The 14,610-nt window shown below is 37.2% G+C and overlaps 1 pseudogene across 1 annotated transcript; it reads right to left on the bottom strand.

Moving 5' to 3' along the window:
* Positions 1-461: 461 nt before the first annotated feature.
* Positions 462-1,973, bottom strand: LOC105516607 (annotated as a pseudogene). Its single transcript, XR_001002514.1, has one exon. The product of XR_001002514.1 is annotated as a proliferation-associated protein 2G4 pseudogene (transcript).
* Between the last annotated feature and the right edge of the window lie 12,637 nt (positions 1,974-14,610).

Here is a 14,610-nt window from a genome sequence, read left to right as displayed (position 1 = left end):
TTGGTCAGACTGGTCTTGAACTCCTGACTGAAGTGTTCCACCCACCCCAGCCTCCCAAAGTGTTGAGATTACAGACGTGAGAAGTCGAACCCAGCCAGAACTAGCTTTTTTTAACCAGCGGAACTCCAAAACTGAGAGGAAGTTTAACCACCCCAAAATCTATGGCTTTGGTATGCTGATTATTTCAACATATCAATGGGCATTTGAGGAACAGCAACATATCGAGTGCATCTGGGGAACGACAAATGCAAAAGAAGGGCTTTTCTGACCTTCTGTATCTGCCTAAGGAAGAGATTCTTCAAAAAAGACTCAATTGTCATGAATCCCTTCCCCTGTAATCTTATCAACCAGGGAAGATGAACTCAAATTGCAAGAGAGAAGACTGGAGGTTGACTCATGCCCAGACAGACTATTAACAATTATCTGAGGGCTGTTCCCAGACAACTTTTTTTTTTTTTTAACTCCTGATTTTATTATTTAATTTCTTTTTTTCATTTAATGCAGTCTTCCGTGGTTGGGAAGCCTCACCTCCCAAGATTAGAGTCAGTTGGAGCTGGTTGTTGTTGGAAAGGAGTGGGTTGGGGAACTGGGGTGGGGGAGAAAAGGGAGACCCTCTGCTCTGCTGGGGGTCCTAGGTGGAGAAGAAGAACTGTACTTCACAAAGTCTGGGGTGTGGTGGGAAGGGGATGAGGCAAAAGTAGCAAGCTGGGGAAATGCGACCCACCTCAGTCCCCAGCTTCATTTTCTTTTAATGTTTCCCCACTGGTGGCATTCTCTGCAATCTTGGAAGCCTTTTTTTTTTTTCTTTTTCTTTTTCTGGGTTTCTTGACTTGCAGAACTCTGAAGGAGGGCCTTTAGCTCTGCATCCTGGACCTTCATCTCAGACTTGTAGAGGTCAGGCTCAAAGGGACCACTGGTTATCCACATGGGGCCATTGGGCATGAGCAGAATTGCAAATTTAAACTGGGCAACAAATTCCCCCTCCTTCTCATAGAGAACATTAAATGGTTGCAGCAGTCCATGCTTGGTGCACTCCACCACACCCATCCAAGCCTTCTTCTCATCTTCAAATGCTCTTAAAGTAAACGGCATGGCATCAAAACGCCTCTCCACCTCACTGAAGAAGGCACGTGAAGTTTGCATTTTCAGTCCGTACTGTTTGGAGGGATCTCATTTGTAAATAGTGGTTCTGTGTCCTGCATTGTTGACCTTGCCCTCTCCTGAGCTGACAAGAACATCCACAGCATATATTTCACGTACCTCAAATTCAGCTTTTTCTTGGTCCTTCTTCTGCTGGTCTGTGGGATTCTGGATAATGTTTTTTCACCATTGATGACATGCTGCTTCAACTGGTGTGACAGCATACCTTCTATCGGCATCCAGTTAAATGAGTGGGCAACTTTGTTCCACGCTTCTGTCACTTGTGTGTTCTGATTTCTAGGTTTGGCCAGGCATAGGGCAGCTTCAGCACAAAGGTGAGCTGTCTTAATAACATCTGCTTTCCTCCCTGTTACTTGGGTCCCCTGAGCTACATCAACCACAAAAGTATGAGCTACATTAGCAATTAAGCCGTCCACATGGAACCCAAGGTCAATTTTTACCAAGTCGCCTTCCTTGAGAATATAATCCTGGCTGCTCTTCAAAGGGAAGAAGTGACATACAAAGTTATTTACTGAAATGCTGGTGGGAAAAGCAATACCTTTCTTCATTTCCTTTTCTTTCTTGAAGATTTTCCCTGTTTCTTCTATGATCATGGCATGACCTTTCTCACACAGGCTCAGTACTGACACACCTGAGCTAGATGCTTCCACCAAGGTCCGAAGTACCCGGTTGGCCATGTTGCACCGTGCCTCCCACTCCCCCCGATCTTATACTTGGTCACCACCAGGTCCTTGGCAATAGTTTGCTCCTGCTGCTCATCCCTGCCTGACATCTTCCTACTACCACCACTGCAGTCTCATTTCCCCTGAGCCGCCTCCTCTCCCAGACAACTTCTATTACCCGAGAATTTTTACCTGCATAACAAGACCACCTCTACTCATCATACATTTTTTCTTGTCATCCTCTCTTAACTTGTGTGGGCATCACCCCCAAGAAACCCTAAGCTGTAATTTTTTTTCTATAGCTTAGGAAACTATATAAGCTTCAATCATCTGACCAATCTGTGAGTCTCATATTTTTGGGGACTCCAGTGCCTATATACGTAATTGTTTATATTTCTCCTGTGAATCTGCCTTATGCCAATTTAATTTGCAGCCCAGCCAAAGAACCTAGAAGGGTAGGGGGAAGCCAGTTTTTACTTCTCTACAAAGGGCTCAGATGATCTGATCATTGATGCACAAATCGTGACTTCCTGGCCTCAATCTCTCTGAGCTCCGTCACAAAAGCTTTGAGCTTTTGAGCACAAGTTGGTCTTTTTCTTCCCTAATTAAAATGCTACCTCACTTCACTGTACAAGGTAAAAACAATCACTAATGTTTCAGACACTTGATCGACATCAAGGAAACACATTGGAAAATTAGACCAAATATTTTCACTTTGAAAATTTGAGTGGCAGGACCAGGAATCTGCCTTCTTCAAAGAAAGAAAGAAAAATAATTCTAAGGTGAAGCTGACCTAAGTTAAAACTTCCCACAGAGAACAGCAAGCTTTCTGTGTGGGGTGTGGGTTGTGCATAATATTTTATTATTTCCCACACATCTTAGCTTACAAATGTGCAAAAGGAGCAGAATGCCCAGAGTCAGGAAAAACACACAGATTAAATAATTGCCAAAGAGCCTTAAACAGTTGCTAGCTTCCAGTTTGGGTTGCTCTCCCTTTGTTATGAGTTTTTATATAACAGCTTTCCCCCTTAAAATTATATTTAATAAGAAATTAGGTTCACCTTGCACATTGAGATATCTCCTCCTTTAGGAAGGTGCTCTGTAACCAAGAAGCTGAATGCTAATGCAGGGGTTGCTATGGTAAGCAATCTTTTCTATTGAGCAGGAGAATAAATAGTTGTATAAATTCCTAAATCAATAGTGGAGACTGAACAGGATATAACCAGGTATTTTAGCCTCTAAATATAGTTATGGAGCTAAAAGATAATATCTTCTCTGTAAAATCCTAATATAATTATAGATTCTTCAGTAAATTTTGTGTTCACCTTTTGAAGCTGATTGTCAGTGTTTTTTCAGAGTTTTTATATAACCCTCTACCCGTTTGTTGAAAAAAGAACCCATTATTTTAGTCAGATAAAAGCAGCTGGAAAAAACAAAACAAAACAACACCAAAAAAAAACTTGCTGATTTTTATAGCTTGGAAAAGGAGCATGCAGAATTAGATCCTAATTAATGAATGCTTAATGAGCCAGAGTGCTTAATGAACATTAAATAATAACAGTAAAATAGGTATGCTTTTTAAAAAACATGACCTACCTGAAGAACTTTGTTTTATTTCTTGAGAAATGTGACTCTTCATAGGATGGATCTACGTTTGCTGATCTCTCTTTTTCACCTGAGGTCAAGGAAAATCTTTATTGTCTGAATCAGTGAGCTCCATGCCTCCTGGCTTTCAGGTGGATCCATCCAATAGGAGATTGGAGGGAGGGAGCAAAGTGCAATTTGGCTGCCCCTGTGCCAGGTTACTGAAAGTTGGCTGAGATTCTTTACCTCCAGCCACAGCTCCTAGGTGCTAGTTGTTTCTTCCTCCTGTAGCCCATTCCATCTTAGGAACGATAAAGAGCCCCTCACTATTGTTAGCTCCAGAGGCTTCACAATTCCTTTTTTCTCTTAATCATGCCCACCACCTTGTAAACATGTTCCTTTAACTGTCCTCAATTTCCCCACTTGAGTGTGCAACTAATTCCTTCTGGAGTCCTGACCACTACTCCTAGAGAGTCCATTTGCCATACATAATAAAATAGCTGTATTAAAAGGCACACTTAAATGTTTATTTAAACACATGTTTTTAAACATATACTTTAAGATATAGCTGTGTCTTTGGGCTATTTCAATGCCAAATTTGCTACCTCTCTCTTGAAATAATTTGTAGGGTCAAAAACACTTGCTTTCTTATATTCTTATGAATTATTCTGCTTCATAATTTATACTTTATTTACATCTTGCTTCCTGAATATTTTCTACATCTTCTCTACCATAGTGGATGCTCTGTGAAGAAGCTCTCTAAATGGCTTTTGTATTCACATAGAAACAAAAACAGAGAGCAAGAAAAGGGCGTAAAAACTCAACCTGATACAAGGTGCTGTGATGCTGTTTTCCTCTGTGTGTCTTGTCTTTTACTCCCATTGGTAATCTTCATTTGACAGCTAATGCCCTTTGAAGGGTGACCCCTAACTTAGTATTTGTTCTCTCTCTATTCTAGATTCTCTTGGATAAATCTATAATTTGTAACTCATGAGAGACATTGAGAAAAAAACAAAAACAAAAAACAAAACAAATAAAACTTTGACTCTCAGCAATGTTGGCAGGTACTTTATCTTGGAGCCTTAAGGAATGGTGGAATAGGGGTTTTAGATAGGAATAGGGTGTCTTTCTCTTTATCTAGCTCCTTCCTCCAAAGGCTCTGTTTTCCTCCGTATCCTAATGCCTGAGACTATCTCCCTTGACAAAGAGGAGTATGCAAACATCAGGAAGGAGGCAGTACCTCTATTCCCCTGGCAGAGACTCATGTCATTAGCACAATGCTTGAACAAGGCTTGGCCCTCTCTGCAGCATTATTGGGTCCCTAAAAGAATAGTAATTTTCCAGACACATTATCAATTCTTAGAGGAATACTGGGCGATTGTGTGTTAGGAACTTTCTCTGTGCATGATAATGTTGGTGGCAAGACCTTCATCTCTTACCAATCTGTGAGTAATACACTGGATAGAGCCCCAGGGAGCTGAAGAAGTTAGAGCAGCTTTCAAAACTGCCTAATTTGCAACTAAAGAATAGCTTAGGCCCAGAGATAAATAGACTTGTTAAGTTTAAAGTGGAAAATCACAAAGTTATAAGCGAAGTGTAGCCACATGTACCTATGACTAAGTCTACATCACCCTGTTATTAAACTTAAAAATAGACTCTTAAAACAAGCTGGAAGAATCTACTAACGCTGAACATATGCAAATCCTACATCCAGCAATTCTACTTATAAGTGTATACCCAGAGGAAATGTGTCCATAAGTTCAACAAAAGATATAGTAGAATATTCACAGAAGCACTGGTCCTAGTGGCTAAAATCTAGTAGAAGTTTCCAAGTTGTCCATATTTATATAAAATATATAGATAAATTAATGCTATATGGAACGAGAAGTAATGATCCACAACTATATGCAAAAATACAGATGAATTTCAGAAGCATGTTAAGTGAAAGAAGTAAGACAAGAGCACATAGTCCGTGACTCCTTTTATCTAAAGCACAGAAAAAGGCAAAACCAATCTGTGTTAACCAGAGTAAAGATAGTGATACCTTTTCTGGGGCACGGTGACAGGAAGAGAGACTTAGGGGAGGGTTTTCATTATTCTGGTAATATTCAGTTTCTTGACTGGGGATAGTTTCTAGTTCAATACATTTTCTAAAAGTTAACACACCTCATAGAAAGAAAGGGTGGCTAGGAGTCCAACTGATTTAATGCACAATCATTAATCTATTGGCCAAGAGCCTTTAATCTTCCCTTAGAATAGGAACAGAGCTGGATTAATGGGTAGTCCATCCAGGCAGCTGTCTGAGGTGCCATTTTATGCTAAGGCCTGTCTGGGGATAGGAGATATAGAAAATTGTACCTGTCAGAATTTCTTCCAGAGATGGCATTGCACATGTTTAAAAAATGATCCTTTGATAAACAGTTAAATTTAGTAGAATACCCACAAAATAGTTGCAAAGACCTTTATTATGCATTAAGAAAGCTGATTAAAGAAAATGGCTACAATTCTTTAATAACCTTTGTAACAGTTTGTTTTTAGCATTTAGCAACTATTCTCTACTTTCTCTTTTACTGTGGGCAAAGAATGTGTCCAGGCATTGATGCTGGGCTTGGCTGGGTGACCTGCTTTGGGTAATAAAATGTTAGTAGACCTGAACTGTAATCTGCATTTGTAAAGAGAATGAAAATTTCTTGCTTAGTGTTACAATGAAAAGTGGAAGCACTAATGTATAAAGAAGCTGTTATCATTTCTGTTTTATAGGTTGAGACTCCAGATTCTTCATTTTTAACAAGCTCCCAGGTGGTACTGATGATGCCAGTCAATATACCACACTTTGAATACATGGTTTTATATCACAATGTCTTCATCTATAAAATAGGGAGCATAATACCTACTCATAAAGTTGTTTGGGGGCCAGTTCAAATGCTGTGTCTAAGTTTCTTAACACTGTGCACAATGAATGGTCATTTCTCTTATTACCTTCTACTCCATCTCAGACTATAAAAGAGGAGAGCAAATACATGTGGCAGGTTTTGTATAAAAAGTATAAGATATGGGCAGGCACGATGGCTCACCCCTGTAACCCCAGCACTTTGGGAGGCTGAGGCAGGTGGATCATTTGTGGTCAGGAGTTCAAGACCAGCCTGGCCTACACAGTGAAACCTCATCGCTAGTAAAAATTCAAAAATCAGCTGGGTGTTGTGGTGGGCACCTGTAATCCCAGTTACTCAGGAGACTGAGGCAGGAGAATCGTTTGAATCCAGGAGGTGGAGGCTGCAGTGAGCTGAGATCACACCATTGTATTCCAGCCTGGGCAACAGAGAGTGACTCCGTCTAAAAAAGAAGTATAAGCTATATAATGAGGACGTGAGTTCAATAATATCTGTGTCACTCGCTAGCTGTGCAAACTTGGGTAAGTCCTTCAGCTTCTGTGAATCTCAGTGTTCTCATCTGCAAACGGAGATCATAATGTCAACTTCTAAAGATTATGAAGATTAAATAAGGCCTGTCCCTGACGCATGGTAGGCTCTGGAAATGTGTGGGTTAATCCAAAAGTGACTCAGAATTCAATGTATTTGCGGTCTCTGTGACAGTCAAAAGTAGTGAATAGTGGCACCAAGGGACATTGTCCTGTGAGTTTTTCACTGAGCAACTACTGTATATGCCATGGAGAAACTTTGCAGGGTGTTGGTACATGTCCCAAATTACCAGAAGCAGTTAGAGAATGGGATTCCTTTAAAAATACAGGTCTGTTCATGCCCCCTCCCTACTCAAAACCTTTCAAAGTCATCCTATCACACAGTAAAATGCCAGCTTCTCAACAGGCCCTGCCTGGTCTGGCAACTGGCTGTTGCTCCAAATGCACCCTATATTCTCTGGCTATTCCCCACTTTGCTCACTCCATTCCAGCCCCCCTTGCTTTTTTCTCCAAACACCAAGTACATTTCTCCTCCAGGGCTTTTTCACATGCTGTAACTGTGTTTCATCATGGAACATTCTTAACCCAGACACATGTGTGACTCGCTCCTTCCTTTTACTTTTGTCTTAGCTGATCTCACATCATCAGAGGGCCCTACCTGACTGCCCAGTTTCAGATATCACTCTCATTCCCGCAACATCACTCCATAACATCCTCAGGGCTCTTGGCACTAACCAATATTCTATTATATAGTTTTGGTTTGCATATTTTCTGAATCCACTGTGAGAATCTAGATTCATGGGGAAGAGATTTTGTCCCTTTAATTCACTGGTGTATCTTCACCAGATGCATAAGATGCTTAATAAATATTGTTGAGTGGAAAAATGCCTCATTGGAAAATTCCAATCTGACCTGTAAGAAGGTATGCACAGATACGTTGGTTGTCAACACAGAGGTTTTGTATGAGAGGTTGTTTTTGCATTTACATTCATTCATGCATTCAATATTTATGAGGCAGCTATGTCCTGCCTGATAATCTTGTAGGTGTTCAGGAAATAGACCAAAATAAATATTAGAGGAGCAGGAAGTTTGGGGGTCATATTGTTAGGATTGACACCTGTGGAAGGAAGGGAAATAAGACTGAGAAGAGAGAAGCGGGTCCATGGAGCAGTTGCAGCAGAGGCCTCAGCTCACCTACCACAGAGCTGTGGAACTTGGATGCCCTTCAGAGTTTTCCTGAATTGAGGTAACAAATTTGAGTTTTTGTACCTTTGCATCCCCAAGTCACTGCACATAGAATGTTCCTGGGGAAGAGCATGACAATGGGCAAAATGAAGCTCTTATGCAGAGAGCAGATCCAAGAGAGAGAATCTCTGGAGCTGTCAGCTTCCATCATTCCCAGGAGCTGGGGAATGAGTGCTGTAGTTATAAAGATGTAGGGGGAGGTAATGGGGGTGTCAGAGCAGCACATACTGACATGCACTACAAGGAACAACATGAACGGGGAGTTTGTCTTTTAGGAGCTTACATGTTAGTGTAGGAGAAATGGATAATCAACAATAAGCAAAATAAATAATCTATACAGCATATTAGAAAATAATGAATGCCAACGAAGGTGCACAGTAGAGCCTGATGAAGAATAATTAAATGCCAGAGGGAAGCAGAGAGGCAGAATTCAATAGAAAGTGGGTAGGCTTCATTGAGCAAATAAAATTTGAGCACAGGCTTGAAGGGGGTAAGAACATTAACTCTGCAGAAATGAGCCTGAAGGGAAGAGTATTTCAGTTAGAAGGAACAGCTGTTCCAAACATCATGAGGTAGGAGCAGGCTTGGTGTGTCCGTGATACACTACTCCTAAGACCCTTGATAAATAAAAACAAGTGAGACTTAGTCAATAGTAAACAAACAAACAAAATAGTAATCTGTGAACTTTAGATGACAAAAAGTGGAAATGCATCATTTTGCCCCTTGTTTTAAAAGAAACATTTCTAATCCAAGCTATAGGAACTGCTCTGGAGGAATGAGAATGTAGCTGATTTGTTTCTTGTCTTCCTCATTTGAATGAAGAGAAAGTACACCTTGTTGACAATGGTCCGTCTTTACTCAACCTTTTCCTTTTATGAATTCTTTAAAGGGCACTACTCTGAAAGTGAATGTCATTTTACTTGAGAGAAGGAGTATTTGCAAATGAGAAAAAGAGAATTTTACTGTGGTAAGCACAGCCAATTCATATCATTATATTCAGTCTTTGTTCATGGGACAGCCAAGGTAGGCATGGTTCTGCTTGGCTTTACCCTTGCAACCTGTGAAGTGCTGCCATGCTGGAATTTGTGACTGGAGCTGAGGATCACTGTGAAGTGTCTGGCAAAAGAGCCAAACTCTTCCTGTATTCTGGAATGAACCACAGACAAGAGAAATAATCTCCTCCTATATTCTGGAATGAACCAGAGACAGCCTTTTGTGCCAGGATTCTTCTTGTGTAACTCGTAGCATTTCAAGGGCACTCATTGAACAGGTGCATCGTTCTCTGTGGAAAACAGCTGGGGATGTGTGAGGAATGAAGGCAGAAGTTGCTTCCTGTAGTTGCTGTTGACACAAGGAGAAGAGGTGCCTGAACTGAACTCTGCCCATATTGTTTACTTGGAATCTGGGTGTAAATTTTGTTTCAATATTTTAAAGGAAAAAAACCATTTGAAATTGCTCAAATATTTACATGGATGATGTGAAGACTTGGGGTGTGAATTTTGGAGGAGAGAAAAGAGAGAAATCGGGGATTTATGAGAACTGGAGCAAGGAGAATCATCACATGTTTTGTCAGAGCCCTGTACTAAAGGAAACACCTACTGGGGGCTGGTTTTAAGCCTACACTATTCCTTAGGTCAGTTCTAATTAGTTGTAATTGAAGTGTGCAGTGAGGTACAGTAGAATGAGGCTAGGAATGAGCATTTAGACAGCTATGCGTTTTAATCTCATCCCCACTATTTATCACAGTTACAAAGCAGAAAAAGACCATTAAGCTTTCTGAGCCTTGACTTCATTTGCCATATCTATATAACCTCTCCTCCTGTGTCAACAGCAGCTACAGGAAGCAGTCTCTCCCTTCATCGCTCACACATCCCCAGCTGTGCTCCTCAGAGAACAATGCACCTGTTCAGTGAGTGCCCCTGCAATGCTCCTACTTACACAAAGAAGAGCAAAGAAGTTTAGGGATACATATGTGTACAGGGACTTAAAATAGCATAACTAGAAGCAGAGCCTGAAATGAGGATTCATGCACATATAATTTATTGAGATGGTGCTTACAGAAGTAATTAGTAAGAAAGTGAGAGAAGCAGGTAGAACAGGGCCTTTAGTGCAAAGAGATGAAAGTGCTTCCCATGCATTAAGCTTGGTTGCATTCTCAGCCTATGTTCCCTCATCTTCCCAGCCCCTAGGTGCCTTGCCAACTACAAAGCAGGCACTCCCTATATGCTTGTTTTACTGACTTAAGTTAGAAATGAAGGGAATCAGCAGTTTTAAGTTGTATATTTAAACTTAACATAGTGATTAAGTAATATAATCCCCAAAGGTATATTAAAGTTTATGTAAGATATCAGTTAAAGTCTGAAGGTAGCTTTGTACAAAGTTCCTATGGCCCAATTTGGCCTTAGTTCAATTCAGTTCAGGAAGTTTATGAGGTCTTACCCTTAATTCAGTTATGGTGCTCATAACTGGAGGAGAAATACAAAATTGGAACATGCCACTGATCTCAACACCAAATAATTTATAATCTTATTTTGAAATCAGACTCCATCCAGTCCTTCTCCCTAGCCCTGGCAACCTCTATCTGCTTTCTGTAATTGTGAGTTTGCTTATCCTAGGTGTGTCATTTAAAAGAAATTGGACATTATGTTACATTTTGTGTCTGGCTTTAAACTTTGACTTGGCATAATGTTTTTGAAGTTTAGACAAGTTGTAGCATGTATAAGTACTTAATTTATTTTAATAGCTGAATAATATTTCTTGTGTGTGTATACCATAATTTGTTAATCCATTCATGCATTAATGGACACTTAGGTTGTTTGTAAATTTGGCTGTTACAAATAATGCTGCTATACTCATTCATATTAATATTCTAATTTCTACGTGGGCTTGTGTTTCATTTCTCTTGAGTATAGAGTTAGAAGGAAATTTCTGGAATATACAGCAGTTCTTTGCTTAACTGTTTGAGAAATCACCAAACTTTCTACAACAATTGTACCATTATACATTCCTACTAGTAATGTACAATGTTTTTCATTTATCCACATTCCTGCCACCACTTGTTATTTTCCATTATTATTATTATTGATTATTAGTGGGTGTGAAGTTATATTTCATGGTTTTCATTTCCATTTTCTTAACGACTAATTAGGTTAAATATATTTTCACATACTTGTGGGAAATTTGCATATTTTCTTTAGAGAAATGTCTATTCAAATCCATTGCTCATTTTTTAATTGTTTTAGTTTTTTTTTGTTGTTGAGTTGTAATAGTTATGTATATTGTCTGAATACTAAACTAAGTCAGATATATAATATGGAAATCTTTTTTCTGTCCTGTAGATTTCCTTTTCACTGTATTCATAATGTCCTTTACTGCATAAAAGTTTTAATTTTTATGAAGTTCAATTTATGTGTTTTTAAAATTTTGTTACTGGTAGTTTAGGCATTTCTAGAATTATGTTCCATTTATCTAGACTATCTAACCTGTTGGTGTACAATTATTCGTAGTATTCTCTTATAATTCTTTGAATTTCTGAAATATTGGTAGTGATGTCCCTACTTCCACTTCTGAGTTTATTAATTTGAGTCTTTTCTCTTTTTTCTTTGTCAGTCTAGCTAAAAAGCTTGCCAATTTTGTTAACCTTTCAAAAAGGCAATTTTTATTTTTGTTAATTTTCTCTGTTGTTTTCCTGTTCTCTATTTTATTTGTCTTTGCTCCAATCTTTGTTATATTTTTCCTTCTGCTAGTTTTAGGTTTGATCACGTTTTCTAGTGTCTTAAGGTTTGAAGTTAAGTTGTTAATCTGAGATCTATATTTTTTAATGTAGTTGTTTACAGCTATAAATTTCTCTCTTAGCACAGTTTTAATACATTCAATTGTTTGTTGTAGTTTTGTTTTCATTGTCTCAAACTATTTTTCTAATATTCCTAATAATTTCTTTTTCAACCCATTGGTTGTTTAAGAGTATGTTGGTTAATTCTACATGTTTGCAAATTATCTATGCTTCCTTCTCTTCCTGATTTTTAACTTCATTCTATTGTTCTTGGAGAATGGAATCTTTTATGATTATAGTCTCTTTAAATTTATTAAGACTTGTTTTATGTCCTAATACACTGTCTATCCTAGAGAATGTTCCATGTGCACTTGAGAAGAAGTATGTTCCGCAGTTGTTGGGGAGAGTGTTTTTCATGTTTGTTAGGTGTAGTTGGTTTATGATGTTGTTTGAATATTCAATCTCTTTATTGATCTTCAGTCTAGATCCATTATTGAAAGTGAGGTATTGAAGTCTCCAACTATTATTGTAGAACTCTCTATTTCTGCCTTCAATTCTGTCAATGTTTGCTTCATTTTTGGGGAGACTCCATTGTTAGGTGAATATATATTTATAATTGCTATTGTTTTCTTTGTGAAGGGAGGTTCTACCATTTTCTGTGATTCACTCAATATATTTCAATATTAGGTAAACCGAATTCATTATGCTTCCTTTATTTTTTTTCTAGCCACTTTTGCATATTTACTTTTTCAGATAAAATTATTTTTATCAATTCTTAAAAGGAAATAAAAACAAAGTCATATTGGGATTTTCCGTGTAACTCAAATGTATTGGTTAATTTGAGGAAAATTGTCTTTTTTCCAATAGTATGTTATTTAGCCATATGTATGTAGATATTGTTCTACAATTAATTGTCTTCTTCCAAGTTTTTATATAGTTTTATATCTTTTATGCAATATGTGTCCATTTCTTGTGATATTTGTTCTCTAATATTTTATATTCATGAAATATTAATATTAATATGTACAGTTTTGTTATTGTTAAGGTAATCATTTTCTGTATTATATATCTGAAGAGTTATTATTATATTAGAAAATTCTATTTGAATATTGTGTGATTGGCCTCATTACTTAATTGGTTCACTAATTCTAATTGTTGCTGCTTTTCTTAAAACTTCTCGAATATAAAATCACATGATTTGCAAATAATAATTTCTTTCTTTCTACTTCCAGTATTTCTATCTTTTATATTTTCATAATAATTTTAAATAATAATGATTATTGCAAATGTCCTTTCTTTGTTTCTCATTTAAATGAGAAAGTGTCTCATGTTTTAATATTAATCATGATGTTAGTTACCAGTGTGTGGTATATATACATATATAGAAAGCATATATTCCTCATGTATGATTTTAATAAATATTATCATAATACTATTAAAACTATTATATGCCATTGATGTATTTTTGAATTGTATTATATACCTTTATGGAATATATTGAGATAATTGTAACTTTCTAGATTTTTATTTGACATATTAATCAAATTAGTAAATCTTTTAGTAGATCTCTGGAAATTTAGATTTTTTTTCATTTTTAGTATTAACTTCATTCGATCACTGTAATTGACATTTTCTGTCTTTATTTCACATTTTGTTAAGTATAATATAAATTTTTTAGTCATTTATGTCTCTATTTTGCTACTTTGTCATGATTTGGTTTTAATCATAACTGCATTATTTTTAGGTAACTAGAAAATTTTGTTCTCATTTTTCATTTTAAAATTATGTAAAATGCAGATATTTACAGGTTTTTTTAAATATCAATAATGGCCCATGTATTGTTTTCCTTTTCAGCAGGAATATATTTAATTACTACATTTTCCACATTATTATTGTATTACTTAGACTTTACATTTAATAGTATAAATTTTCTTAGAAAACCATTTATTGGGCCGGTCCCAGTGGCTCATTCCTGTAATCCCAGCAATTTGGGAGGCCAAGGCAGGCAGAACACTTGAGTCAGGAGTTCAACACCAGCCTGACCAACATGGTGAAACCCCATTTCTACTAAAAATACAAAAATTAACTGGACGTGGTGGTGTGCGCCTGCAATCTCAGCTGCTTAGGAGGCTGAGGCAGGAGAATTGCTTGAAGCCGGAGGCAGAGGTTGCAGTGAGCTGAGTTCATGCCACTGTACTCCAGCCTGGGCAACAAAGCAAGACTCCATCTCAAAACAAACAAACAACATTTATTGCCCTCAAGTTTCTAAATTTATTATTATAAATCTAGGCATATAGTCTGGCAATTGTCAAAATTTCAGTGGGTATTGAATATTTTCCTTTCCTTGCAATTTATTTAGCAAATTTATTTTGTGGCTATGTGTATATAGGTATGTATATTTATATGTATACATGATCATTACAATTATATGTATTTATATAGTATACAAATATACATTCCTATATGTTCATTCTTCTCTCAAAAAAATTTTTCATTGTAATTTTTGTTTTAAAATGCATTTCTCACTAGTTTTAATCTATTGTTAAAATTAGATAATGAGTTATTGTACATGTCACCAAAAGCATGATCTATTAAAAATATTACTAAGTTAAACTTCATCAAAATTTAAATACTTTGCTTTGCAAACACCCCTGTTAAAATGACAAAAAGACAAGGCATACATTTAGATAAATTATTTTCAAATTACATATTTGACAAAAGACTTGAATCCAGAATATATAAATAATTTTTTAAAACTCAACAGTAAG

This window comes from Colobus angolensis, unplaced genomic scaffold, assembly GCF_000951035.1.
Source record: "Colobus angolensis palliatus isolate OR3802 unplaced genomic scaffold, Cang.pa_1.0 Scaffold285, whole genome shotgun sequence".
Classification (NCBI taxonomy): Eukaryota; Metazoa; Chordata; class Mammalia; order Primates; family Cercopithecidae; genus Colobus; species Colobus angolensis.
The sequence above is the reverse complement of the archived record's forward strand: the minus strand, read 5'-3'. Positions and strand labels throughout refer to the sequence as shown.